The sequence below is a fragment of the Rhyacophila brunnea genome, unplaced genomic scaffold, assembly GCF_057557595.1.
Source record: "Rhyacophila brunnea isolate RB1 unplaced genomic scaffold, BYU_Rbru_1.0 scaffold_16, whole genome shotgun sequence".
NCBI lineage: Eukaryota > Metazoa > Arthropoda > Insecta > Trichoptera > Rhyacophilidae > Rhyacophila > Rhyacophila brunnea.
In genome coordinates this window covers 2404827-2413964 of record NW_028232816.1, presented here as the reverse complement: position 1 = coordinate 2413964, position 9138 = coordinate 2404827, and the positions used below count along the sequence as shown (strand labels likewise).

At 35.7% G+C, this 9138-nt stretch overlaps 1 long non-coding RNA gene across 1 annotated transcript; it reads right to left on the bottom strand.

Moving 5' to 3' along the window:
• Positions 1–324: 324 nt before the first annotated feature.
• LOC147074188 (uncharacterized) lies at positions 325–7652 on the bottom strand. The gene is made up of 3 exons (XR_015070267.1): positions 7462–7652; positions 6298–6459; positions 325–3168 (listed from the first exon to the last, which is right to left on the bottom strand). It is a non-coding gene; the product is annotated as an uncharacterized LOC147074188 (long non-coding RNA).
• Between the last annotated feature and the right edge of the window lie 1486 nt (positions 7653–9138).

Below are 9138 nucleotides of genomic sequence, written 5' to 3'. Positions count from 1 at the left end.
AATTTAAATATAAAAAGCGAATAATTAATTAATAACGGTAATTAAGGGCGGACGTGCTCAGCGTGGGTCAAAATTAAGCTTTTTTTCTATTTTCAAAGCGTGATCCTGGACATACCTTAAACGTTGTAGATAATCTATTTAAATAATTTTGAAGCCTTATTATCCGTTATATTTATGTTAAACATTTGATGACTGCATGAAGTATTTTTATTACATAAAATAGTATTCTTTTATACCTCTCGCTCTAATGTTTTAGAATATAGTCATATTTCAGTACATAAATGTGCATTGGTGTTAAGATAAGAAAACAACAAGGCCAAAGTTGGGGACCGCTGGTTTATATCTGATCGCTCATTCACATTTGCTTATAATGTTCCGTAATTATTGTTTATTAAAATTAATTCATGCATAACAACAGGGCCAAAGTTGGAAACTACTGGTTCATGTCTGATAATATATCAATATTATATTATTCCCTTAATTGTGTAAACATATATTTTTTATTTATCTTTAATTAACACGCAACTTATTTGTTAATTTTATTACAATAGCTTATTTTAATTCTTATTCAAATAATTCGTAATATTTAGGCACTTAATTGTATAGACTTCATTTAATTTTTCTATTCAACAATAACTAATTATTATTTATTGCTTTGATATGTCATTTTGACAATCAGCTGTTTGCTTATTGTTCCAAAGTTCCAAGCGTTCAGAAGTATCAGTAATAATTAATTAGTAATATATTGTATACATTCTTCTTCTTCGATGGCGCTAAAGCTCAAGTCGAGCCCTGGCCTCGTCCACCGCCGTCCTCCAGCTGGAACGGTCCTCCGCACGTCTTTTCCAGTTCACGATTAGCAGCTGGTTGGCATCTTTTGTAATGTTGTCACCCCATCGTGTGCGTGGCTTTCCCACTGGCCTTTCCCCCCTGGGTTTCCTTCGAGGAACTCTTTCGGTATCCGTGACTCAGGCATGCGCTGGACATGGCCTGCCCAGCTTAGCCTCTGGAGTTTTATGAAGTCTGAGAGTTTTGAATCTCGGTATAAGCGGTATAGTTCCGTGTTGTACCTAATTCTCCACTCCCCACCATCCTTCATGGGTCCGTATATCCGCCTAAGGATCTTTCTCTCAAAGCAATTCACCATTTCAGCTGCTTTTACATTTAGTGTCCATGACTCGCACCCGTATGCAACGACTTTGCGTATGACGGTTTTATAGAGCCGCGTCTTAGTTTTTCTGTGGACATTTCTGGATTTGAATATGGGCAGCAATCAGAAGTACGATTTATTTGCAGCGGTTATTCGGGCTTTTATTTCTTATATTGTATACATTAGTAATACTAATATTACGTTGGACAACATTAAAAGGCTTTTCGCCAGAATGCGACATTTCAGGAATATTGAGGTTAAGATTGTATACACGAGTAATTTCATAAATTAAATTGTAATTGCTTTTTTCCAGAATGAGTCATTTTATGCGATCTAAGTGTATCAGGTTGTGCACATCAGTAAGATTGATCACATTAAAATGGCTTTTTACCAGAATGCGACATCTTGTGTCTTTTTAGGCCATTAGAAGATATACAAGAGTAATCACACTGGTCACATTTAAATGGCTTTTCACCGGAATGAGTCATTTTGTGTAGTTTCATTGCACCAGATTGTTTACACGAGTAATTGCATTGGTCGCATTTAAATGGCTTTTCACCAGAATGGGTCATTTTGTGCCTTTTCATAGTATTGCATTGAATAGAGGAGTAATCACATTCATCACATTTATATTTTTTTTCACCAGAATGCGTCATTTTGTGTAATTTCAAATTACTTGAATTTATACAAGAGACATTGCATTGGTCACATTTAAATGGCTTTTCGCCGACATGAGTCATTTTGTGCGATTTAAGATGATTAGATCGTGTACTTGAATAATTACATTGATCACATTTAAATGGCTTTTCATCAGAATGAGCCATTTTGTGTAATTTCAAGTTACCAGATGTTTTAGATGAGTAATTACATTGGTCACATTTGAATGGATGTGCACCAGAATGAGTCATTTTGTGTAATTTCATTGCACCAGATTGTATAGAAGAATAATCACATTGGTCACATTTAAATGGCTTTTCACCAGAGTGGGTCATTTTGTGTAATTTCATTTTACTAGAATCTATACAAGAGTAATTACATTGGTCACATTTAAATGGCTTTTCACCAGAATGGGTCATTTTGTGCCTTTTCATAGTATCGGATAGAATAGAGGAGTAATCACATTCATCACATTTATAGTTTTTTTCACCAGAATGAATCATTTTGTGTCTTTTCATATTACAAGATGTTATACAAGAGAAATTACATTGGTCACATTTAAATGGCTTTTCGCCGACATGAGTCATTTTGTGTGATTTAAGACTAGAAGATCCTACACTTGAGTAATTACATTGATCGCATTTAAAAGGCTTTTCACCAGAATGAGCCATTCTGTGTAATTTCATTTTATCAGATCTATTACATGAGTAATAGCATTTATCACAACTAAATGGTTTTTCACCAGAATGGGTCATTTTGTGTCTTTTCATAGCATTAGATAATATGCATGAGTAATTACATTGATCACATTTAAAAGGCTTTTCACGAGAATGAGTCATTTTGTGTATTTTCAGTTGATAATATTGTTTACACGAGTAATCACATTGATCACATTTAAACGGTTTTTCATCAAAATGCACCATGTTTTGTGTTGTTATGTTATGTTTATGTATTGTAGATCTAACGCCGGAGTTATTGGTAAGTTTTAATAGTTCTGCACCCTTATCCTTCTTTTTTGTTGCAGTTTTATAAACTGCTTTGTGAAGGTTTAATAAATATAAAGATGCAAAAAAATCAAAGCAAACACTGCATACAAAATTTTCCTTATGAAACGATTTCTTCTCAATCTTTACAACAGCTACTAATAATTCTGGATCTGTGAACGTAGATTGCAATTGATTATATTTGGCAGTGTGACTGACGGCGTCTGTATTAGTAATCGTTTGATAAAATATCCCAAGTTCTTTCTTAATGCCATGTTCGTCAATCTGTATTTCATCGTATGGCTCTTTTAATTCAGAGATTTTCTTTGAAAATGTGAGACGAGCTATGTCGGTCAATGCAGAAGTTGCAGGAATCAACTAAAAGAACATGGAATAATACATTAAAGTGAATAGTGAAACATTTAAAAAAAACTCATATAATAACATATTCACATTATACGCATGGGACTTAAATATATTATTTCAGACAATTGCTGATCGTTCTCTACTAGATCTACTTATGATGCATTATAAACGCAAGGGGCTTAAAGATGACAGGATGCGAAAATCAGCTACAGATATACACATAACTCTATGAGGATACAATATAATAAGCTAGTCGAGAATTTATCTTTATCACAATTACTTAATCTGAGTCAAACATATTCGTTGACGACCACTATATCTTTGAACAGCAGGTAAGTGGGTGACCCTCCCTGAGAAACCAATCCTTTTATGAAATTTCCCGTTAACAATATAAACTTTAAGTGAGGTAACTATACTCTTTAACATTAACAAACATTTATTTCTGGAGAAATTATATAATTATTAAAGAGTGACATTCCAAGGCAGCCCAAGTCTTAAAATGTGATTTTGTACTTTATTTATTTACGTCTGAATTTTTCGGTAGGTATTTAATATGTTTGACAATTTCATAGAAAATTCATTGACTTAAAAACATGAAATATAAATAATATTAAAAAGCATAAATAGTAAAATTTCAAAAGAAATCTTTTTTTTCAAAATGGACCTAAGTCTAAACTAAGCGCAATAAAATAAATTTAAGAATCTTTTGTATTTACAATAATTATGATTATGTAATGAAATGTGGACATGGACATGTTTTTTGAAATGACTTATGAATAAAAATAATATCAAATATCTTTCACCTTATTGCATTTTTTGATACAAAGGTACACAATGCAACTTTTACGACAAAATAATATGTAATAATTAATAATACTACAATTAAGGGATAATCTTCAATAGCAAAATATTTTACCTAATTACGTGCATATGAACATCTAAACTCCATTATATTAATATAAATATATTTATATATTATAGTAAGTAAGAATAAGAGAGATCCAGAAACTTAGAGTAGCACAACCTGGTATGGAGAGGTGCATGCTGGGCATAACGCGAAAGGACAAAAAAAAGGAATGAGTGGATAAGGAAGCAGACAAGGGTTTGCGATGTAATAGAGTTTATTAAAAGCCTTAAATGGAGATGGACTGGACACATAGCTCGAAGAAGAGACAATCGTTGGGCAAATCTAGTCATCCAGTGGTATCCAAGAAGTATAAAACGTCCGCAAGGTAGACCGACAGGCCGCTGGATCGATGAAATGATAAAGTTCTGCGGAAATACGTGGCAACGCAACGCACAGGACCGAGAGAAGTGGAAGCAGCTTGAAGAGGCCTTCATCCGGCAGTGGATAGATTCAGGCTGATGATGATATATTATATAGTATTACATTTTCCACAAAATATGCCTGTAATGTCTACGGATCTTCTGCTATTCATCCATTTTTAATACATTAGTTTGAAATTAAGGATAGATGAACAAATGAAAATATCGCACTTTCATTCGAATAACTAACCTAAAAACGATATTCATTATTTATTCGTGTATATTATTAGAAAATGTCTTAAAGACAAAAGTGATGAGGAAATATTTTTCGGACCCTGCGTTTATCTGTTTTAATGGCACCCAACTCGAGCAAGTCAGCAGCTACGTCTATCTCGGACAGCAGGTGCCCATAGAAGGTAGCATGAACGAAGAAATTGCTCGAAGAACAAAGCTGGGATGGAGTGCTATCGGACGTCTGAATAGTATCTCCAAGAGTGACCTACCATTATGTCTTAAGCGTAAGGTGTTTAACCAATGTGTGCCACCCGTGCTCACGTATGGCTGCGAGACGTGGACCCTGAACACGAGAGATGTTCAAAGGTTAAGAGTCGCACAACGAGGTATTGAGAGGTGTATGTTGGGCATCACGCGAAAGGACCGTAAGAAAAACGAATGGGTTAAAAATAAGACAGGAGTACGCGATGTAATAGACGTTGCCAAACAGCTGAAATAGAGATGGGCGGGCCACATTGCTCGCCGAAAGGACGGCAGCTGGACAATTGCCGTCATCCAGTGGTACTCAAGGGGCACGAAACGGCCACAGGGTCGCCCTAAAAGCCGCTGGATTGACGAACTGGTAAAGTTCGGCGGAAATACGTGGCAGAAAAAGACACAGGACCGAGAGAGTTGGAAGAAACTTGGAGAGGCCTTCATCCAGCGGTGGATTGATCCAGGCTGATGATGATGATTTGATAACCCTACTACGCAAACGACATTAGTACAATTATTAATTAAATTGTAAGACGGTCTTTCATGTTTATTGATAAATACTAAACTTGATGAGAAATAATGCATAACTAAACACTCCGATACTATATTCTTATATAAAAAAAAATTATACTACATATCAAATAAATATCTGTATTAAAAACCTCATAGTTTTTGCAGAGGCACACTTCTCAGGGTTAGATTTCATTATTATAGAATACTCGTTGTGATTATTTGTCACGATGTATCTTTGTTTATGTTTCTATGTAGGTACTGTCACACCCATGATTATTGGGCCTCTCCAAATAATAGTATATCAGAGAAGAAAGTGATTTGCCGAATAAAAAAGACGAATGAAAGCCAAAGGAATTTAATAATAAGGTAAGGGAAGGATGGCAACATTGTTCGAGAGAAAAGGAGAGTAGAGGGTCGTCATTGAAAGTGGCAACATCGGCCCCACGACTCGGAGAGTAAAAAGAAACTACATCCCTACGCATGGACGTGAAAAATTAGTTAGAGAAACGGATATAGAGAATTAAGTTTAAAGTTAAAGCGAATTAGAGATTAAGCAGTAATATTAAGTGACGGAAATGTGTAAGAATAATATTGTGAATTGATGGTGTCGACATAGCCAAAATATAAAATAATTTTTCATTTTACTGCTACCTATTTCTATTTATCATTTAATTTGTGTGAATCCCGGATACTACCAACATCCCGAGCTAGCCACAGGACCCGGGATATCTCAGTACCTATCTATGTTTCGCAAGTGTAATTAATGAAATATTCATGGCCAATAACAAAAATAATAACCAAGCCAGGGCTGTAAATCTATTATGATGTATGTACTTAATATGATATCGAAATTCATAGAATACGAGGTTTAACCTGATTGCTTGGGTTGCATTCTGATTCCGAATATGAGCAACTGGGTTGAGGATCTTCATAGTCGAATTGACGTATTGTATTTTTAACATACACATTGTTGCAGTCAATTATTCGCAGATAATCATTCTCACATTTTACTGTGGATAGGTCTGTTGAAGGAATCTGAAAAAAAAAAAATACAAATATCAAAATTATTAGGTTACAAAATATACATTTTATGAGTACCTACATATCGTGTTATTTTGAAGACGTTTTGCGACATATTGTATTGTCTTATTTTATCGTCAGCTATGTTTTCATTCGCTTTTAACCACGTCGTCGTGTTGTGTAGAATCTTCGAATTTAAGGCCTTCCGCTCACGAGAATACTCAAAAAAGACGAGACTGAAACTAAAAATCCAGTGTATCCAGCTAGGTAATATATTTCAATGGCGGCTCGCTCACGGCAAGATTGGAATCTCTAAGTTTCAAAACGTTCGCTACTAACTTGAAGAGACGCGACATGCTAGTCTCCCAGTCTCTCAGTTTCCAGTCGCCCATAAAACAGTGGTGCCAATATCAATAAATTCGATGCAAAACCATATTTTCTTACCAAAATTGCTACCACTGAACTAAAAACCAATAACAAGTCAAGACGTCAAAAGTTAAGATGGGCGAAACGATTTATAATTAAAATTTTGGTAATAGTTGAGAAATACTCCTGCCTGTATAATTACAGGCTGCCAGAATATTCCCGTAGAGATATTACCTACGGAAAAATCTTAAAAAGAAATACCTAGGAAAGATAATGGGTTTGACAGTTTGAGGTTAGGTACCTATGAGATGTTTAAATTATTGCAAGTGGGCTTCAGTAGCGCCATGTGCGAAGCATCAGTCATTGACGTGTTTATGAGTTCAATCAGCAAGCAGTTCGTCGGATTTTAGTTTCATCATGAGCGAACGGCCTTAGTTGGCGAAAATCACCAAAAATAAAATAGCTATCCCCCGACCATGTCCGATCCTAATAGGATCGTATGGGCCTCCACAGAGTAGGTAGACTTGGCAGACCCAGGATTCAAACCTGGGAACCACGGCGTGATAGTCCAACGCTCAAGCCACGCGGCCGCCGTGGGCGTACCTATAAATAAAATATAACCTACAAAAATTTTATTTTCAACAAACTCACATCAGAAATGGAAACGACAACTTCAGAGTTCTCTTGCTTTATACGAGTGTATGCATTCAGGTTGTTTGAATTAATAATAATAGGCACATCGAACCAATCATCTCCTTCTGCGTCGAATGCGAATTCAGCTGGTTCACGTTTTACGTCCATTTTGCTCAGGTATATTTTCGGTTTTGTCAGAACTCAAAGGCAACATTGTGTTGCCACTTTATAAGACGTGCTGTAAAAATATTACGATGTATTAAGTATACAATATTGGTAAAAATAATGATAATAATAAAATTGATAGTTTAATGTCAGCTTTAATGCGAAGTTTCTTTTGCAACAATATTGCGGCAATAATAAAATAATAGATACCTAGGTAGTTATTGCTAAATTACCCACTATTTAAATATTATTAGATTATTAAGATTTCTTAATAAAATTACTTATTATTAATTAGTAGTTGATTAATTATTCTTGTAAGTATAATTTTGGGTAGTCATGGTAATTTTATTCTCAGCTGTTGTTATTCAAATAGGTTTATTGATAAAATTATTGTTATACCTACCTACACATAATAAGATGTTTTAATATAAGTACAACCAACATATAAATTTTCTCCTGAACCTTTATAAGCTGGCTCTCACGTCAAAACTCGTCCGCCTGCAACGTATTGAATACTTCGGTGTGACGTCATCCTTAATCACAAAACACACGTTGCCAAATGTTGCTCCGCAGATTGGTCAAATGCGACTGTTTAGTTTGAAAAGAACATCAGCATGCTCCACGAACTTGGGTCAATGATCAAAATTTAGCATACTTGAGAATATGATCCGCGCGCAAAAAGCCCAAAGCATATTTTACCTTCCGTGTTGCCAGACTTCGTTCGTCGATCATTACGCGAATATGATAATTTTAACATTAATACCTACGCAATCATTCGGACCGAAAAAAATCTGTTATTGTTTTAAACATTTTTATTGATTAATTTGTTAATTTACACATTAGAAAATGAGGGATTTACCAATTTTTTTAAAATTTGTATTTAGGCCTTGCGCAGACAGAGAGCGGTCGGAGTTCTGCGTTCAACCGACCGTTGACCGCTAACGTTCAGGGACAGCAGACAGGTGGCGGTCAACAATAAGCGTTCCATTTGTTTACAAACGTTGTACTGACACAAGCGCTGCATAATGCGAGACCGCTATATTCCGACTGCGAGTGGAAGTGAGAAAGCACCGCTGTTGCGTACTCACTCCCCCGTGTGGTTTCGCTCTATGTTGTGTGACTGCTTAAATTCCTATGACGGGACTGGACGGGATGTACGGCGTTCTTTGTAATTCCGGGCATAGAACTCCAGAACTCTAGCGTTCCAATTGACCGGCGCGGTCTGACCGCCGGCTGTGTACCCATACAGTATGAAGTCCATACAGTACAAAGAACGCCGAACTCCGAACGCGGAATGCAGACCGCCTGACCGCGCTCTGTCTGCGCAAGCCCTTATGAAATTCATAAAAGAAAACGTAAAACTTGTGCCGTTTTCACTGCTATATTACTTAATGCAAGTATAAATATAAATAACACAAAATTATAGGATTATCGGAAGACATTGCGAGTATCGACACTTTTCACTTTTGACAGCACGACTTTTTTATTCGTTCGTTGATCGGTAACAGAGCATTATTTACAAATCGGACA